Genomic DNA, 19,369 nt, shown 5'->3' with positions numbered 1-19,369 from the left:
ATGGACCTATATCATTCATTCACAGTATTCTTACTTAGCCTGCTTCCTCAGCCTACCAGTCTTTTGTTAGGTTGATTAACAATGGTTGCATGTACATGAGACAGACTGCTCAGTCATTACTGCACAGTCATTTAGTACTTCAAATTAACCTCAAAGCCTTAAAATAATTTCTCCTTAATCTGTGGGGGGGATAGGGGGAGGAATTTCTACCCATTTAGAGCAGCAAGGTCCTGAAACAGGTTTTTAAGAAATGAGACAAAAAAACCCTGGTTTTTTTATTTTATTGATTTTTTTAAAAATATACATCATTTAAAGATAAAAATACGTAGCAACTATAGATGTAAAACCAAACTATGTCACAAATAGTAAGCAATAAAAGGAAAAAGAAAAAAAGGAGTGGGGGGAGGAATGAGGGAGAGACAGTTTCAAGAATTCTTTCCAAATTGCACCAAAATTTTCAAAGCAGTTATGCCTGCCAAACATAACTCTCCCCATAAATGACAGCTGCATCATCTCATTATTCCAGATGTCAACCTTTCCAATGCAACAGTATAATCCAGAATGTTACTAATAAGACCTGCTGTCACAGTGCAATCTGGGAAGGATTCGGTTTAAATTCCTTGGGGATATACCCGGGAACATACATATTTGCCAGAGGTATCAGTGTTGAATTAAAATACATAGTACTCTGGTTTTAATTTCTTTCTAAAAGGAATAGATAATGGGGCATGACCAAAAACTGTGACTGAGCGTTGCCTGAAATATATTACATCTCCAACATGTATCTGCCCTCAGGCCCCCAGCCAGCTGGGGCAGCGTCTACACATGAGCTGCTGAGGAGTTTCTTACTCTGCAACAGCATAGTATTTGTATTTACAAGTACTATCCTGCTGCAGAGTAAATTAGTTTACTTCAGCCTAATAGGGGTGCATGTGTAAATGCATGATGTTTGTGGCATAGCTAATTAGGCTACTGCACAGTAAATGTCTTGTGTAGATGTGCCCACTATCTCCTACCTTAATGCCCTAGTATCACCCTTATTCCATATAGCTATAGTCAGTGGTTCCAATGCTGAATCAAATAAAAAGGGGGGACAATGGGCAACCTTGCCATGACCCGCTTTGCAAGGGAAATAGATCAGATAACTTACTATTGGTCACAGCTCTTGAAGTGAGATTCGTATGCACCTTATGAATCCTTTACCAAAGTCCATCTTTGTAATACACAAAGAAGTACTTCAGCAAACAGAAAAGTCTGCATCTAGTGCTAAAATAGCCAAAGGGACTTTGGAATTTTGCACTACTACTACAGTATCAATAACTTGATGTACATGACCTAAAACATGCCTTTTTGATGAAGCCTAATTGAGTTTTGTGCATTAACTTCAGAAGCACCTGTTCAAATCTATGAGATAAAGTTTTGGCTAAGATTTTGGTATCTATACTCATTAAAGAAATTGGTCTAGAGTTAGAACAATTAATAGAATCCTTGCCTAGTTTAGGAAGTACAGAAATAATAGCTTTACATAATATTTCTTTAGTATTTTATAAAACTACACAGAAATCCATCACTGTCCAGAGATTTACTATTCATGCACTAATGGCCTGGCCAAAGTGATTTCATCTAATGATAAAGGAGCCTCAAGAATTTCTTTTTCCTTGTATGAAATTTGCTGTATGGGTATAAAGACAAGGAACCTATTTTCTCACTAGTAATATCCAGATTTTCAGTGTACAAATTAGAATAAAATTGACTAAACTGTTGGTTGATTTCATTGTGTCACATGAATATTCCCAAGAGAGTTTTTTATAGATAACATTTTATTGTGGGTGAATTTACGCTTTATTTATATGCTACTAACTTTCCTGTACATTGTCCTAATTCCTGGTAAACTTGCTGTAATCTAAATATAGAGCATAATCTGCCTTCTGGGACAGTAATTTATTCGTATCATATCTCATATTGGTAGTAATGCATACTTTATCACGCAAAGGGTTTGTGATACAATCCTCATCTAAAGCCTTAATTTTTCATATTAAAATATCTATTTCTGTACCATTTTTTTTTTGCTGAAGCATATGCTATTATATGTTCTTGTAAAAAGAAGGCCTTAGTAGTTTCTCATAATATTGTAGCAGAGTAAAGAGTATGTTGATTAAGCTCCATAAAATTTTTCAGCTCCTCTAAAATGAAAGCTTCAAATATATAATTATTCAACAAGGAGGTGCTGAGTCACCAATAATTATTAGGGCTGTGTGAAGCTTTGGTAGCTGATTTGACCCAATTCGGGGGCCAAATCTTCAAATCCAAATCAAATCGGAAGACCCATTAATCTCCCCTAATCAAATCATAAGCCTCCAAATCGATTCAGCCATAGACTGTATAGGCAGGCACGAGGCAATGCTGGTTGGAGCAGCTGTGGGGGAAGCTGGACAAGCCCCAGCTTGAGCTGGCAGCCCAAGAAGGTGCGGCTCATCCAGCTACTCCCTCAGCTGCACCCCCACCGGGCAAGGCAGGCAGCGCTGGAAGCCCCAGGAGAAGCCATGGGGCTGGGGGAAATGATTGGGCCACTGGAAGCTGGGGAATCAAACCAGGAGCTGCGGCAAATGATCTGGGGCTGGGGGAATGAACAGAGGCTTCCCCCCAGCTCCTGGTTCAATTCCACAGCTCCCCAATTATTGCCCCAGCTCCCCAATCATTCCTCCCAGCCCCTATGGCTTCTCCCAGGGCTGCTAGCACTGCCTGCCTCACCCCTGCGGGGGAGGGAGGCAGCCAAGGGAGCAGCTAGATGAGCTGGGGCTGCTGGCTTAAGCCGGGGCTCATCCATCTGCTCCTACCATCACTGCCTGCCTGTATAGTCTATAGCTGAATATGATTTGGTGCCAAATATCTTTGGATTCAGCCAGATTGAATCGGGACATTGATTCATATCACCAAATAGAATTACTATCCCTCTGAATCACCAAATCCAAAGCAAATACATTCCGCTTTGCGCAGACCTAGTAATTATATACAGCCAGTCTATCTGCAAGGAAGGGTTGAAGCTCCACCTCAGTGTCATCTGCAACAGCTATAGAGGCAATAGAGGTATTGACTACAGTCAGTTTTGCTTTGAGAAACTAAACAGTAGTCAGTTCTAGAATATACTGACTGAGGTGTTGGAAAAAGAACCTTATAATCACTTATTGTTGGATTCACTATTCACCAAATATCTATTAAACCATGGTCTGACATATAACTTTGAATGACTTCCCTCAAAGTCAGTTTTGTGGATGGAGATGCCCAAGACCTATCAATGACAAGATCCAAACATTAATATCAATTTACCCCCAAAACAACAGTATTTCCAAAATACAGAGATCTTTCCAAAAAAAAAAAGAAGCATGGTAAAATGTGCATTGTCTGTTTTGGGACCATAGACTTCTCAAAGTAAAAATGAAATCCACTTTATAACATTTGCAAAAACAAATCTACCTTCTGAATTACCTAAGTCAATTAAATGGGGGGCAAAATCTGTTTTGCACTAAAATAGAAACTGCAGTGATTTTGTGTTAAACCCACTAGAAATTGCTAACCCCACCCACCTGTAGTCTAATTTCTGAGAATCGTCTGCTAAGAGATGAATTTCTTGGACCATAGCAACATCAGTTTTCTGTCTTCTAAGAAAAGATAATATTTTCTTCTTTTTAATAGGACTGTTAAGGCCATTTCCATTCCAAGAAACACACTTAATAGATTGGCCATTTTCAATAATTTTATCTTCTGTGTTCAACTTGGTGCATAGCTGGCAATTTGCCAGTTTCCTTAAATCAAATGAACCATACTTAATCTGTATCCTGCCATAATTTGTAATATCACCATTTGTTCATACGTTTAGAGCTAGGGGTGCACCAAAATATTGGTGGCTATCGGACTGGCACTAGTAAAAGGAGACATGATGTTATCGGCTATTGCCTTTTTTTGGTTATTGTAGACAATAGTTATGGCCGTGTGCCTGGACCGCCCTGGCAAGTCTAGTCTGATCCCCACACTCTGCCACCATCTTGAGCCCATGGCAAACTACAGGCCCTAGCAAGCAGCAGAAGTGAGAGAAGGTGCCAAGGAGCCGTCTCAGGGTGTGGCCCTCGCAACAAAGGGACTGTTACCGGCTCCTGGCATTGCTTCCTTCCACTGCCATGGCAATACTGTGCACACAGCAGTGGCCTGAGCACCGGGGCTGTTGCAGAGAAGTTGGGCTACATGCGGGTGGGATAAGGTGCTGTGCAAGGGACATTCTGCTCCTCCAGGCACCTTTGCAAAAGTGGCTTCCCCCTGGTGGCTGTGGGAGCTTGACTGCACAGGGCCCCCCCAGCACTGAGGCAGCAGCATGCTATGGGGCTCCAAACACACCCAGTGCCGATCTCCACATGAGGGTACATGAGGGTACTGCCCTACCCACTTGGGAGGGAACTGTAGGCTGTGCTGGGAGTGGAGTTGAAGATAGGATCCATGGGCAAGGGAGCAATGTGCATGGGAATAAGGCAGTCACTGCCTTTCTCATTTAGGGCTGGAGCAGGCAGGAGGCGCACGCGCACGTGTGTGTGTGTTATAAATGCAAAACAAACTAAAAAAAAGGCTTATGTCAGTAGTTTAAAATGCCTTGCACTATTACTCAATAGTAATAGTCATCTGATCTGATTAGTTAATCATTGGCTGTCGGTATCGGCCAAGATCTTGATTGGTGCACCCCTATTTAAAGCTCATAATAAAATACATTCTCAAGCACCCTCTTGAAAAGATCATAAAGCAGAAGAGGATCAGAAATGAAAAAGAAAAAAAAAGTATAAAGTACAAGAAAAACTAACATATCTGATGGGAAGGTTTGGATAGATGTAACCTAAAACTCTCTACCTCTCTGTGGCAATAAAGACAAGGACATTAACAAAAAATCATATGACTGCCACTCACTAGTAAGCAGCTTTAAATAGTCTAAAAACCTGTACTTTTTCTTTGTTTTTGTTTGGGGGGGGGTGAGCAATTTGGTACAACTCATATTGTTCCATAAATTCACCCTCTCCATATGGTCTCAATGTAATAAAGATTTTTACTTACCTAGGGTCAGAGAAAGTGTAGATTTTCCCTCACTGAATCAGATTCAGAACAGCAGGATAACTCATGAAGTATCTTAGCTGCTTGCTTGCTGCAGTTTTGCTAGTTTAAACAGAGCCTACTTTTCAGCCACCTCGCAGTGAAGATCAGAAAACATTATTATGAGAATTCCAGGCTTTCCTAGTTCTCTAGCAGCTTTTAGCACGCTCTTCTTGGTGGTAGATGGCAGGAACATGGCTATGAAGGCCATTAGTTTTTCTCCCAAATCAGGCTTCTCATAGTGAGAGCAGTGGGCCTTCTCTCTCCGATTTGTGCCTGAACTTTTATCAGGGAGTTTTAACACACTGACAAGCAGTTTTATTACAAACTCAGTGGAATGACCTTTTTTGAACCAATCAAGCACTCCCAACAATGTGGATATTGTGTCTCCTAGATCTGTCTTTCAAGTCCAGTTCTTTGTATCTCAGAGCCTTCAGTTCCTTACTGTGAAAGCCTCTCTATCTGGCTGTTTCCACAATCCAATCTGCAGGCAGAAACTCTGTCCCCCACTCCCTGAACCTGCTTCACCATGTCCTATATCAGAGAAGCCAAGTCCTCCATCCACCCCTCAAATTTGACCTCAAAGGCATTAATCTTAGAAGCTAAAGTGCTTTGTGGTTTTTTGAAGGCCTCTGGCAACCAAGCGGGGCAAGACCTTTTTCCATCCATAAAGCAGGATCTGTAGTGTCCCAAGTATAATTTCTGCCAGAGTTTGACAGATATTAAGAACCCAACATTCTACACAACAAGAAGTGGCAGAAAATGTTGCAAAAAAGCTGGAGCCTGTTAGACTTGCACCTACTTCAGTTCTCAACAGCACATCCTGGCTCCTCTAAATCTAGCTACATTTAAAGTAGAGCTCCGTAATTTCAGAATGAGATTATATAACTCTGAATAAGTTTATATAAGATTATTTCTTGCTGCAGCAAGTAGGACATGTACCAATGGCTTGAATTTGCAGCAAAGTAGGTTTAGATTGGATATCAGGAAAAACTTCATTTTTAGAACAGTGAGGCAATGTAATAGACTGCCTAGGGAGGTTGTGGGTTCTCCATCGCTGGAGAGGGTGGACAGGGATGATTTAGGTATAGCTGCTGCATGTCATGGTTTTTTGTAAGCCTTCCTCAGCAGCATTGGGTGCTGGCTGCAGCCAAGGCTGGGGTTTTTGACTAAGGTGTGCCAATGCTTCTGCTGGAAATTAAATCCAGAGGTTCCTGACTACTGGGACTGGTCCCTCCACTCAGGGTTAGACTGATCGTCATATTTGGTATAAGGAAGGAATTTTACTCTATGGTCAGATTGGTATGAACTATGGAGGGGTGTGTCTTCCTCTGTAGTGGGGGCGCATAGCCGTCTACCTGGGATCTCTTCAGTGTATATTAACCTTACAGAAACAGGACATTGGCCACTGGTCCCCCTGCTTTATCTGTGGCAAGTTAGGATGTTATGTCTTGTGAAAGAGTTGACTGTCATTTTGCTAAGATGTCAGATTGGACTTTTTTAGGAGAATTTGGATAGAGGTTATCCTGCCCCAGGCAGGGGGTTGGACTAGTTCACATACAGAGGTTCCTTCTGGCCCTGCTTTTCTAGGGGCAGCTATACACATGCAGGGAAGCTGCTCCAACATGCTGTAATTACAGCACGTTGGAGCAGATTCAATTAATCAAGTCTACTGGAGCATGGTAATTATCATGCTCCAGCAGAGTTTTAGTTAAAACACCCCTGCCACCATTTTTCAGCACAGGGACACTGATACACATGACACTGGGTATTTTAATTAGAGTATCTCTCAGAGCCACACCCTGATCCCCCTCAACTCTTACATCATGTCTATAAATGCCCTATGATTCTATGATCCTAGGCTATGACATAGTATCTGAGAAAATAGGGGAGCTGTTTCTGATGACACAGGAGCTCCCTTCCAGTCCTATATTCTAAGAAATGTGTTCTATTTATTTACTGGTAATTTTTCCCGCAGCATTTTCTGTGTAGTCTTTGGATGCTTATGGTGTTGTCCTGATTTATTTGAGGAAATTACTTTAAAAAGATTGTAGGGAATAATTCTGGGTATATGGATTCCAGAGTTAAACACTGTTGTAAAAGAAAGCTACCGGTTTAAACAATTCACTGTCATGAAAGGACCAACCAGTTTTATATTGGTTAATTTTCCCTTAGATATAAAGCATGCACAGTAAAATTCACAAACAACTGTGGCTGGTTCCATTAAAGCTATAATTAACATTCAGTACCTTAATCACTCCACAGAAGAACCAGAATTTTCCCATAGTTCCAGTTTTGCAATTTTATATTGCCTTCTCACAGGAAAATCATCACCTAAATTCTGGTCCTTAGAAACTGAGGAAGGGCAATGGTTTGAGGCTTAAATTCAGGAGACACTAAAATGCTTGTGGATAATACAGAGAGTTTGATTTTACCTTCTTGAAACCTTAATTGTTTCAGTTACCACATGTGTGTCAATAATAGGACTGGGACAAAATGAAAAAATTGTGCTCGAGTCAAACCGTGCTTGTCAGACTAATAGACCAGTTTCCTTTTTCAAAAACGTTGTCATTCATTTTTGAGGCAAAATAATACAGACATAACTTGCAAATACTGTCAAATACTGCTGAGGTATATGCTTACTAATGAGAACACTAAGGGAACTACAACTCAAGTAGATTCATAAACACAGTTTTGAGACTACTCACAGAAATAGCTGGCATTCACGGACTACAGAGACTAGTGCAGTGTACCACCTAGATGATCGAACTGATACAGAATGCACAGCAGTAATATCAGGCTGTAATATTATATCTGATGGTTTGAGCCTGGCAACATGCCATTGCACAAAAAATATGGACAAGCAATTAGGAGGCATTTTCCTCAACACGGTGATACAAGTTGTCATGAGTAAGGAAAATAGACGTTATTGAGGACTACTAAAAATAGAACCAGAAATTTTCTCAAGTTCTGCCTTATAAACACAGATTTTGTTGTCCTTCACCAATCAACTTTTCCAAAGAAGGAATTGTAGCCATTTCATTGTGCTAATACTGAAGTGTTGGCGACTACAATAGCCTTATTATCCTGCCCGCTACTTTCTCACAGTTCCTTTTTACTCATGTCTGTCCATCTGTATGCTTCTGTTGAATAATCTAATGCTTAGATGATAAGATTTTTCAGAGAGGGACCATATTTTGTTCTTTATATAAGACTGATGCCCCTAGACATGATCATAATAAAATAATAGTAATAATGAAATTTCACAGGAAGTTTGGCTATTCATCAGAAAATGACTGTTTTAGAAAACATCTTTAGGTAATATTTGTGATACTACAAGTGTAGTCCAGACTGAAGCCTCCAGGAGCCAAGGACAGTATTTTTCAGTTGAGAGGGTCTGGTTGCATAATGAAATTTTAAAGGAGATTAAACTGTTCCATCTGTTTACTTCATAACATCTTAAGAGAGTGGTTTGTATGCCACTGCTGGAATAGGTAAGTCCAGAGCCTTTAGGAAATTATACAAAACCCTCCTGTTCGATAAAAGTCCATAAGAAGAACAACTTCCATAACATTCAAGCTAAATACAGACAGTCAGAAAGCCCAAGGCTGAATCGATTCAGTCTTTTCAGGTTCGTCTAAACTGCAAAAATTGAACTGAGAAACAACTGGACATACATTTGCCTTTGATTCAAGAAGTGCAGCCACATGCCTGCACTGGAGCATGCCTCTTTGGCAGTTCCTCTTCCTGCTTTCCCCAACGTCTTTGGGATTTGCAGTTCAGCATCACAGCAGCAGGACTCTGCAGAATTGCTCATCAATTCCTCTTCCTGTTTCCAGGTGCCTCTGCAATTGGTAGCCCACAGTTATAGCCAGCAGTAACTTTCAGTAAGTTTAGCAGCTCTGTACTTGGGGGAGGTAGGGTTTAACACCTATCCCTGGCCTAGACCCCAGCCAAGGTTTGCCTGGGTGGGGGCAGTCCCTGCCTCTCTTTCCCCACATCCCCCTTTCTCTGCTGGAGCAGACAACACAGCCCAGCCCAGGCCTGAAATGCATGCTGGGATGCTGGGGGGCTGTGATTTAACTTGAACCAGGAAGGGGTCTGGGAAAGAAGTTTCATAAACCATTTGACACAAATCAGTTAAGTCTGATACTTCATTCAACCAGGTTTATCTTAAACCAGTTTCAGCCATTTTGAAACTGATTTATGTGCACAGAGCTTCTGTTCTGTTACAGGTTTAAACCAGTTTCTGGTTACATAAACCATTTTATGTGCAACTTCTGTCCCTAGCCTAATAGCTCCCCTTTCTGTTCTTCTCTCTATCCATGCAAACAGACATTTCTATAAGCTGGATAGAAAGAAAAACCAGAGAGACAACTGAGTACACAAAGGATTTGCAGTTGCCCATCTCTTCTAAGGGAAGTATCCAGATATTATTATGATAGACAGTGATACAAAATCTAGCACTAGACAGTCATGTACTTTATGAAATAAATTGAAATTCCAAAACAAATTAATTGCATGTTATGTTTCAGGCAATTAAATAACATTTGTTTGCATGATGAAAACACACACTGTCTCCCCAGCCACAGCTGCAGTATTTACCATCTGTTCCATTCCTAAAACCCATTTTACCAGTCTCTGAAGTCCAAACTGTTCTCTGGAATATTCACCATCCACACTTTATTTTTCTAACCTGGCTAATTTTCTATGTGGGTTAATATATATATTTATATTACAAACATATCTGACCTAAACACCTCCAGTCCTCTCGTTCTGAGTGATACATAAATATATTGTGCCATTATAAACAGGTAAATGGTATTGTACCATTATAAAAAGTAACCCCAAATCCACATTTTTCCATGATTAAAATGAAACCACTATATAGATATAGATATCTATGTCTCTCTCTTTATATATAGATATCTATATCTCTCTATATAGATATCTATATAAAGAGAGAGATATAGAAATATACATAGATATATGTATAGCTATATATTAGTGGTGTTTTATTTTTATTTTAATTATTAAAAAATATGGATTTGCGGTTACTTTTTTAACCTGAAAATTGGGGATTTTATTTTTACCAGGATCCCTGATAAAACCTGGGATCCCTGATTATAAGTAATTGTAATTAAGAAGATGGTACCTGTACCAAAGGGTTTAGAGTCAAAGACTTCAATCCTGATTTGTATTAATGAAGCTATACAGGTTTTACCCAAAGACAAATAATGGCAGGATCAGAGCCTTTAAAGCAAGAGAGAACAAGGAGTATAACAGAAGGTGGATACAGGAGGGGATGGATAAGGGACAGTGACAGGAACATGTATATACTTGATATGAGGAAAAAATAACAGATATTCATAGAAATGGGTTTGGGGTATGATGGTAGAACAGTCAAGGTGTTTGTTACAGCTATAGATGTGTGAATTTGACCCTGTTTTGTACTCAACACAAAGGGCACTCCTATCAACCCAGGAGGAAATGGATACTCAGTCTTTCAGGAGTCAAATACATCTGGATGTGGTGACAGTCCCATGAGTGCCTGGTGTCCTGGTAGCTGTAGAATCTGGTGTACTTTACCAGGTTACACCAGGGGTTACTTTTTGATTAATTAGTGCATAGTTAATTTCATACCTTTTCTCAGAATCTGGGAATTAAAAGTATTCTGTTACCTTTCTGTGCTTAAGATTTGCATTTTGAAAAATAAAAAGTTGTATCTAGTTGTTATTTCTTTTATTTTTGTATGCACATTTTTACTAAACTATGGTAAAAGAATGTCTATCCAATTATCTGGATGCCCTGATAATCTCTTAGGGTGCGTCCAAATAAGCATGCATGTGCATTTTCCTGGGGACAAGCAGCAGCAGCAAATAGTTGTGCCACTGTTACTTGTCCCTGGGGAACATCCCTGCATGCATGCTGTGGTGCATGGCAAATTGCCTCAGCTTGGGGAGGGAAGGCTAGGGCCAGCAACTAAGCTAGCCCCAGCAGCCTTACGTAGATGTCCTGGGGGCCTCCTGGGGATAGAGCAGGAGCAATCTAGGTGTGTGGAGCCTGGCCAGCAGCCAAAGCATGGCTCTGGCCAGCCAGGCTCTGGTTTTGGCCACCACATGTACCACCACACCCTTTGTTGACTGTTCTTTTTAGATACTAGAATTTCCCAGTATCTAATTTGGTTCAGCATGGAGAACCTTTTCCCATGTATTTTGGAGCTCCTCAAAGGCCTTTGAAGTGCCAGAAGTGCATGTGCATGGTCATCTGGATGCACCTTTAGTAATAAATTAAGTGATCTAACCTGTTAATTATCCCATATTAGTTAAATCAAAGAACTCAAGTAACAATATAACAGTAAGTGTAACCAAAAAAACCCAAACCCATCTGAAACTTACAAGTAACAAATTCTGAAGATCTGGTAATAAATTAGTCACTTACTTTACACTAGGAATGCTCAACCCCTGCCCTGCAGGCCAGGTCCAACCACTGAAGCTATGTCATCTGTCCTATGGGGCTCCTCACAGGTCCAAAACTATGATGGAAGGGGAGTGACGGATGCATTAATTGCTGCTCACTGGTCACGTCTACACATTCATTAATGCACCATAGTTACTCTGCATTAAGTTTAGTACTTATTTGACCAAATACTAAAGCAATGCACAGTAACTTGTGCTACTGCGCAATAGCACTGGCACATGGGTTTTTAGTGATGTTTACTGTGCAGTAGCCCAATACTACTGCCCAGTAGCTTATTAGCATGATTTTGCCTGGCACTGTACTGTACAGTGTTATTATGCTGCTGCGCAGTTAGCATCTTGTGTAGACACACCCACTGGCTGCCAAATTTCCAGACCCATGGAGTGTCCTGTAGTCTGGACAGCTTGGCCCTGTGAGCTACATCAGACACACAGGGCCCAGTCCTGGTGCAGGGCCAAGCTGAAGTGGAATGGATCCCTGTTCTGGATCACAGAGGTGGCACAGGGCCCAATCCTGGTATGCAGGGCTGGGTGAGGGTTGCGTGAAACCCAATCCCAGTGTGCATGGGTGGGCAGAAACAGTGGGGAGCCTGATCCTGGCATGTAGGCTTGGGTGGGGGTGGTGTGGGGCCCAATCCTAGTATGTGGGACACCAGGGTCCAATACCAGCATGTGGTGGTAGATGGGGCAGCATAGGGCCCAATCCAGGCATAAAAGAGCTGGCCATGTCTGTACAGCCAAATCCTGAGACCCAGCACCCAATCTGGCACTTGGACCAGCTTCACAGCCCTCATCTGACCCACCAGGCCAAAATGTTGAGTACCACAAGTTTAAGCAGCTGTGGCTATCTTAATTTCCACCTGATCAGTCATACATGGGGGATTTCACTCCAGAAATGAGTCATGCATGGGGGATTTCACTGGAGAAATGAAATTCTGGGGTGCTTTTTCTCTGGGAAGAGCATAGTTATATAGTGATTGGACAGCATACTTTTTGCGTCCCTCCCCCCTCCCCCTAAGAACTAAGCTTCCCTAAAATCTAGCAGTACCCAACTCCTGTGAAAAACTGTACTCTAGTTACCCAAGTGTTCATGACTCGCATGCTGGAATCAACTGTTTTTACCATGCAGATAGAACTGCTTCAGAGGGTTAAGAAGATTAAATATATTTCTGAGTGATGTTTGAGTCATAGTCCACTATAATACAAGGTTCACTGCATCATTCAGCAGAAATCAAAACACTTTTCCAAAGCAGAAAATATTTCTTTCCAGTAACAAAAGGGAAGATGCACAAAACCCCCTGCCACACATTGATAGGCTTACTCTGCAGGGACACAGCATAGCCTATATAGCCTTGGGAGGAAGGAACAGAAAAACAAAATTAAAATACTGGAAAATAAAATTGCCCAAGCACAACCAAAATGCTAAATAAATTCACTGAAAGCAAAACATGGCCTTTCTAGAACTAACAAACAGAAAACTGTTTGAGATGTCCAAGTTGCTGAAAATTTTATTTCAAGAACTCCTTAGCAGGGATACTAACTGGGGACAATCCCAGACCTGAGTTTTACATAATGGAACAGGCAGCAGGAAAATTCAGGCAGTTTCCCCATTACTTGATATGTTAACCCATAACGATACTTCAAAAAAAAAAGAAGATGACAGAGCAGGTTCTTTGGGTAAATCTGATATCTTTTATAAGACCAATTCAAATAGTTGGAAAAAAATTAATAACAAATTTATGTTCCATCCAGCTTTAAAGCACCAAACTAGAAATGATTCTTAGCTTTTAAACTTTATGAGTAATCTAGTCAGTCTGCATAAACATGCATTTCAGTTTCAAGTCCTGTAGAAAGAAGAAGTTAGAAACAAAAGAATTGCCATTTACTGGGTCAGATAGGTCATCTTGCCCAGTGCCCGGTGTAACACAGTGACAGAGGGTGAACTGGGTTTTCCACTCTTCCTCTCTCACTTGCAGCTTCCAGCACTTAAAGTCTAGTCTAGGGCTGTGTGAAGCTTCAGTCCCTGATTCAATCTGGCAGTGATTCGGCTGAATCTAATCAGGAGACTCTCTCCAAATTGAATTGGAACCTTCCGAATCAATTCGGAGAGATTCAGAAAGATTTGGAGATTTGGCCATAGACACAGCTTTAAGTGTTTTTTCTACATACCTCAAGGTACCAGGTGCAGCTTATAAATGCTGTGATGCTGGGACAGATGGAGCATCCCACAGGAGAATGGGGGCGGGGGGCAGTGTGCTTGGCAGCGAACCCAGAAGTGGACCAGAAGCATGTCCGGTCCACTTCTGGGTCTTCCAGGGAGCCCACTGTGGGGCTCAGCAACTGGTGCCTCCTGGGTCTGGGAAGGTACCTGGGGTCCCCCTGTGGCCAATCTCTGAGTGGGGGGGGGCACAGGTGAGCTCCCCAGCAGACCCAGAAGTGCACTGGAAGTACTTCTGTTCCACTTCTGGGTTCACTGCCAAGCATGCTGGTGGCCCACCCCCGTGCTCCTGTGGGATGCTCCATCTGCCCCAGCATCACAGCATTTATGAGCTGTGCCTGGTACCTTGAGGTATGTAGAAAAAACCCTTAAAGCTGTGTCTGTGGCCAAATCACTGATTCTCCACTTCAGCATTGAATCTTCAGATTCAGATTCAGTCAAACTGAATCGGGGACAGTGATCCGAATCAACCAATTGAATCCAAATCCAACCTGAATGTGGCCCACTTCATGCACCCCTACTAGGAAGTTCTAATTCAGAGGCTGTGTCCCTAACTCCCATGCTTTGTAGCTACTGATGGTACAATAGCTAGTCCTCCAAGAATTTGTCTAATCCCTTTTTGAATCTAGCTGAACAGTCAGCTTCCATAACATCTGGTAGCATAAGTTCCATGCTTTAATTGTACATTGTGGGAAAAAGAACTTCCTTCTGTTAGTTTTAAACTTATTACCTACTAGTTTCACTTTGTGATCCCTAGTTGCATTGAAAATCACATTGAAACTTCTTTCCACAGCAAGCTCATCTCTGTAGCAGGGAAAACACATTACCCAATTTATTTACTAGTCATTACTATTTTTTAAATATGCAAGAATGACTGCTGGAGATGTTTTAACTGATAAATTGCACCAAATTGTATTGGGCTAGATTGTGGGTAGCCTAAGCATAATCATACAGGTGCATTAGGAGTAATAAAATAGTCCTCCTATGAAAATCAGTTTTATAAATAATTATGAGAGTCCCACAGGCTAATTGCATTTGTAAACTCTGACTCAAAAAGCAATGATTGCCTAATGAATAACAGTGATTAATATAAACATTTACTGGATGCATGTGGATGCACATGCGCTTTACTGTGGAGTTGACTAGTTAGTGTCGCAGTAAAGTATCTCTGTCTACACAAGTACCAGTATTAGGGTGCAATAAATTAATTAACTCTGCTGTAAGATAGTTCTGTTGGGGACAATACTATCTTATGGCAGTTATTAACTGCTGTGATATGCATGTGTAAATGCTGACCCAGGCATAAATTGTGCCTAGTCAACCCAGGCAATGGGGCCAGACCCCTGCCTGCTGCCTAGCTACACAGCTCTGCACTTTAGGCACTTTTGTGCCTCAACCAGCCCATCTGCCACCTGATACCAACACCCAGAGCCCTGAGTTGATTCCCTGAGCCTGATGCCAGCCTGGGGCTGCTGTACCCTACATCAAAATACTGCCATCCCAGGTGCGCGTGATTTAATTGATTATTACATCAATTTACAATAAATCAATTTATAAATCAATTTAAATTATTATTTAAATGTATCTACACACACAAACTAAGCTGGGGTTTATTATGTCGCCTTCATAGCACTTGTAGATGCATCCACTGGGCGTGTCCAGACAAGCACGATCATGTGGTAAGTTGTGTCGCAAACACATTTGCAGTGCCACATCCTGCACAGTCCGGTGTTCTCTCTGCTGCAAGGACACACTGCCCCAGCATGCGCTGTGCCAGGGTTTGTTTCCATGGGTTTTTTTGACCCTTGGATATCCGGGGGTCAAAAAGCAACCGCAGGGGGAAAAAATGGTGCAACGCACACTTGGGCAGCGCATGCCACTGAAAAGCAGAGCTGGGCTGCCCAGACCCACACTCTGCTGCCAGCCAAGGTCTGCACAGCAGAAATCGCCAGGGCTGCAGTCCTGGGAGGCCCCAGAACCTCAGGTAAGTGCTGCTTCCAGCCTCCCCTACCCCACCCAGGGCAACTTGCCACGTGCCAAAGCATGAGTAGCCCAGGCATTCCCTAGGGACAGGTATCTGTGGTGCAAGGTGCACTGCTGCTAGTTGTCCCCAGGGAACCAAACATCTACTCACATCTGGACACACCCACTGAGTTCCTTCTGGTTTCATGCCAGACAGATCAACTAAAGTAACTTGATCTGTATATATTTTTAAGCATTTTAATATAATTTAGATTGATTTGTAAATTCAATTGTTGAAAATTTCTTTAATAATACATGTTTTAATAGTTTTGAATATGTAACCCAGGCGGTACTCCAAGAGGTACCCCCTCTCTCAAATTGAAGGAATCAAAGCAGGTGCCCAAGTGCTGTGGGAGGTGTAGGGACTCTCCTCCCTGTACAGAGCAGAGCCAGACCACCAATGGGTACTTAACCATATGCCTTTTAATACGGGGAACATAACAGGCATAAATCAGAGGGTATAGTGGACACTGCAATGCCCCAAGAGGGCAGGATTCAACAAAGGTTAGACACTTACAATCACTGACAAAAACAGGGTTAACAAAATATAAAGCACAAACAGCAGAACAAACAATATGGGTTGGTGAAATATAAAAAGGCACAAAATGCAAAATGTCAAGGAAATATAGGGCCTTGGTACCTGGAAGGGGAGAAAACACAGTGGCCCCTTTCCACTGCAAGAAGGCTTGCTTCTTGTTATTTCACCCACCCCAAGTCACCCTAGCTGGGACTTGAACCTAGATCTCCCATATGGTAGGTAGGGATGCTGCCACACCACCACCAGTGGTACCCCTCTAGCCTGATAGGGGTCTTGACCTTCTCAAAGCTGCCCGGCCTCTGACTGGAGGAGCTGGAAGCAGAGCTGGGAACCCCTCAGGTCGCTGCTCAGATCCTTGCTGGACCAGGGAGAGCCTCTCCTGCTGGCCGCACCTTCTCCTTGGGGATCCTGGAGCCCAGTGGAGGGCCTCTCCTGCCGGCTGCACTGCTGAGGGTCCCACTGCTGCCTGCAGGTCCTGCTCCTTCAGGATCTTCCGGGGCACTGCTCCTACCCCACTGGCTCAGCTCTGTGAAGCCCCTTCCTTGTTGTCCCTCACTGGACTGTCCCCTGAGTCAGTCCATGCTGCCCCTTTTATCCCCCTCCAGGTGACCCCAGGGGCCAATTGGGACACTGGAGGGTGAGTCTCTGGGACCTGATTGGTGCGGAAAGGGAATCCCAAGTCCTCCAATCATCTTTGCCCTTTCAAAACCCCTAGGCCAGGTCACTGCGAGCCAGCTCATCACAAATATTTTTGGATATTCTTAATAATGTTAGCATCTGTAACTTCGATTTTTTTTGTTTTTGAAGCCCACTGTTCAATTCAGTGCAATTGTGTTACTGGTGCACTTAAAGATGGGGGGTTATGGAGAAAATAATTTTATCCCAAGATTCTGATCTTACAAGCTGCATTTTCTCCTTCTGTGGTTTTTCTGTGATAATAAAATTTCTAATTATTATTTTCTTTAAAAAACAACAGTAATGTTTGAGAGTACAGCTATAAACAATATAATTTCACTCTACACATATGAATTTGTGAAAATATGAGAGATTCTACATGTTCCACATTCTATTTACTTTATTTGAAAAAAAGTAACATCGGGTTGTATGTCCAACAAATAGAATGTAAGGTACCTACTAGGAACATGCACCTTTTTTAACTACAGAAATTTAATTTAGAGACAATTGCAACTCCTCTTTTATGCCTTAATACTTCAGAGAGCCAGGTTTCTAGTCTGCTCTGTTAATGCTCTGTTTTCAGGTACATATGAAGGACTGACCTTTGGTTTTCTGTGCTCAGAAATTCCATAAATATTGCCACTAGGGATTAGTAATTTATGTGTTTATATACTTATTTTTGGAAGTCGCAGTTAGCACCAAGTGCAATAAAGACTAGGCTGAGTGGCAGTGCCCTCAGATATGCTGTCTTGCCCCTTTGGATCACCAAGGTAGTAGCATCCCCCAGCACTTCGGAAAGGGAAGTTAGCCTCCCCAGTTTGTTATGCAAACATTGCTGCCCTCGTTCTAGTTCAGGGGGTAGCCCAAGAGAATCAGTATGACGTGTCTGAGTGCACCATTGCCAGGCACAGTGAATCTGCAGTGTAGCTCCCGCCACACGTACATACCCCCCTCAGTGGACAAACACAGGTATTTTTTGTGCAAATCCCAAGAAGCTAGGAAGTGAAATCTCTGCCATCTTGTGGTAAAATGATTTCCAACTTCAAGGATGTTCTTTCATTGGAAAATAGAGTCTGACTTAATCGTCACAATTTTGTGACGATAAAGGATCATGGCCTCAGTTTTCAGGCAAATGCCTCACTTACTTAGACAAGACTCAGTTCACAAAATGGATATGTACAACTACAAACACTTTATAGTTTACCAAACCTACTGCCCAAGCAACAACTCTGCTGGTATTAACAGCAGTTTTACCACTGCAAGATGTGAACCAGGTGACTGAGCTGGGCCGAGTTCTAGTCAAGACAGCTCTCAGTAGACAAGAGACAGTGGAAGGTGCAGCTAAGCAACCTCTTTGCTCCACTAATTCTGGGACTCACTGTAGGCTGGTCTGGCTCCTCATCTAACCTAGAAGTAAGAGACGGTTCTGCAGACCAGTGAATACTGGAGCACAATCCACCTTGCTCCAAGCCTGGATGTCCCTTAAAATAGTGCTTTTCGACCTTTTTTGGATCGTGACCCATTTGTAAACATCAGTGGTCAGTCCTGACCCAGTTCCCCTCACTCTTGAACTTCTGCCCCCTGCCCCTGCCCTCAGCCCCAGCCTACCCCCAGTGTGTGAGACCAAGAGATAGATGTGTGTGGTAGGGGGTGGGTGTGTGGGGCATGGAGGCAGTTCCTTGCAGGCTGGAATCCTGCCAGCCTGCAAGGGAAAAGCCATGGTTTCCCAAGTTTTTCTTGTTTAAAGGAGAATCCATTTTTAAAGTTTGTGCACAGCCCTTTCATATATTCTTGCAACTCACTTTTGAGATGCAACCCATGGGTTAAGAAATGCTGCCTTAAAGAACAGTGCTAAGTAGGTGGCTTTGAACCAACAGTGCTAGCTTGTAACCACCAAAAAAGGCAGATCCTGTTTTAAGGCAGCTGTACATCAGCTTTCTGGACTTGTGGTAGAGAACTCTTAGACTACGCCAAAGAGTGGACTGGATATGGTTTTGTTTGAGTTTTGATAAATTGTTACTTGTTAATTTCTGTAACATGATCTGAGTTGTGTTCTAATTCAAATGTGATGTGTGCATAAACTGTGAAACAGGTTGAATGAAATGTCAGGTCCACAACTGGGTCTTGAAAAATATAGCTGCAATATAAATTGATTCACAAGAAAAGGTTTTCTTTGCATTTAGTTTAAGAACGTGAACAGGAATGATTTCACTATATTAAAAAATTAGCAAGTAGAGAATTGGAGAATGGGAATGAAGGGGAAAAAGTACTTTTTAAAAGTCTATAACAGAGGCTGGCAACCTGCAGGCT

General features: G+C 42.2%; 1 protein-coding gene across 3 annotated transcripts in view; it reads left to right on the top strand.

Annotated features, from left to right (window-relative positions):
- The window catches only part of TBL1X (transducin beta like 1 X-linked), a 317,070-nt gene that overhangs the window by 270,060 nt on the left and 27,641 nt on the right, over nt 1-19,369 (top strand). The gene's annotated exons all lie outside the window — the stretch shown is intronic.

Source organism: Crocodylus siamensis, chromosome 1, assembly GCF_052110815.1.
Source record: "Crocodylus siamensis isolate JL-2025a chromosome 1, ASM5211081v1, whole genome shotgun sequence".
Taxonomy (NCBI): Eukaryota; Metazoa; Chordata; order Crocodylia; family Crocodylidae; genus Crocodylus; species Crocodylus siamensis.
Note: the sequence above shows the minus strand (reverse complement) of the source record. Positions and strands in the feature narration are given on the sequence as shown.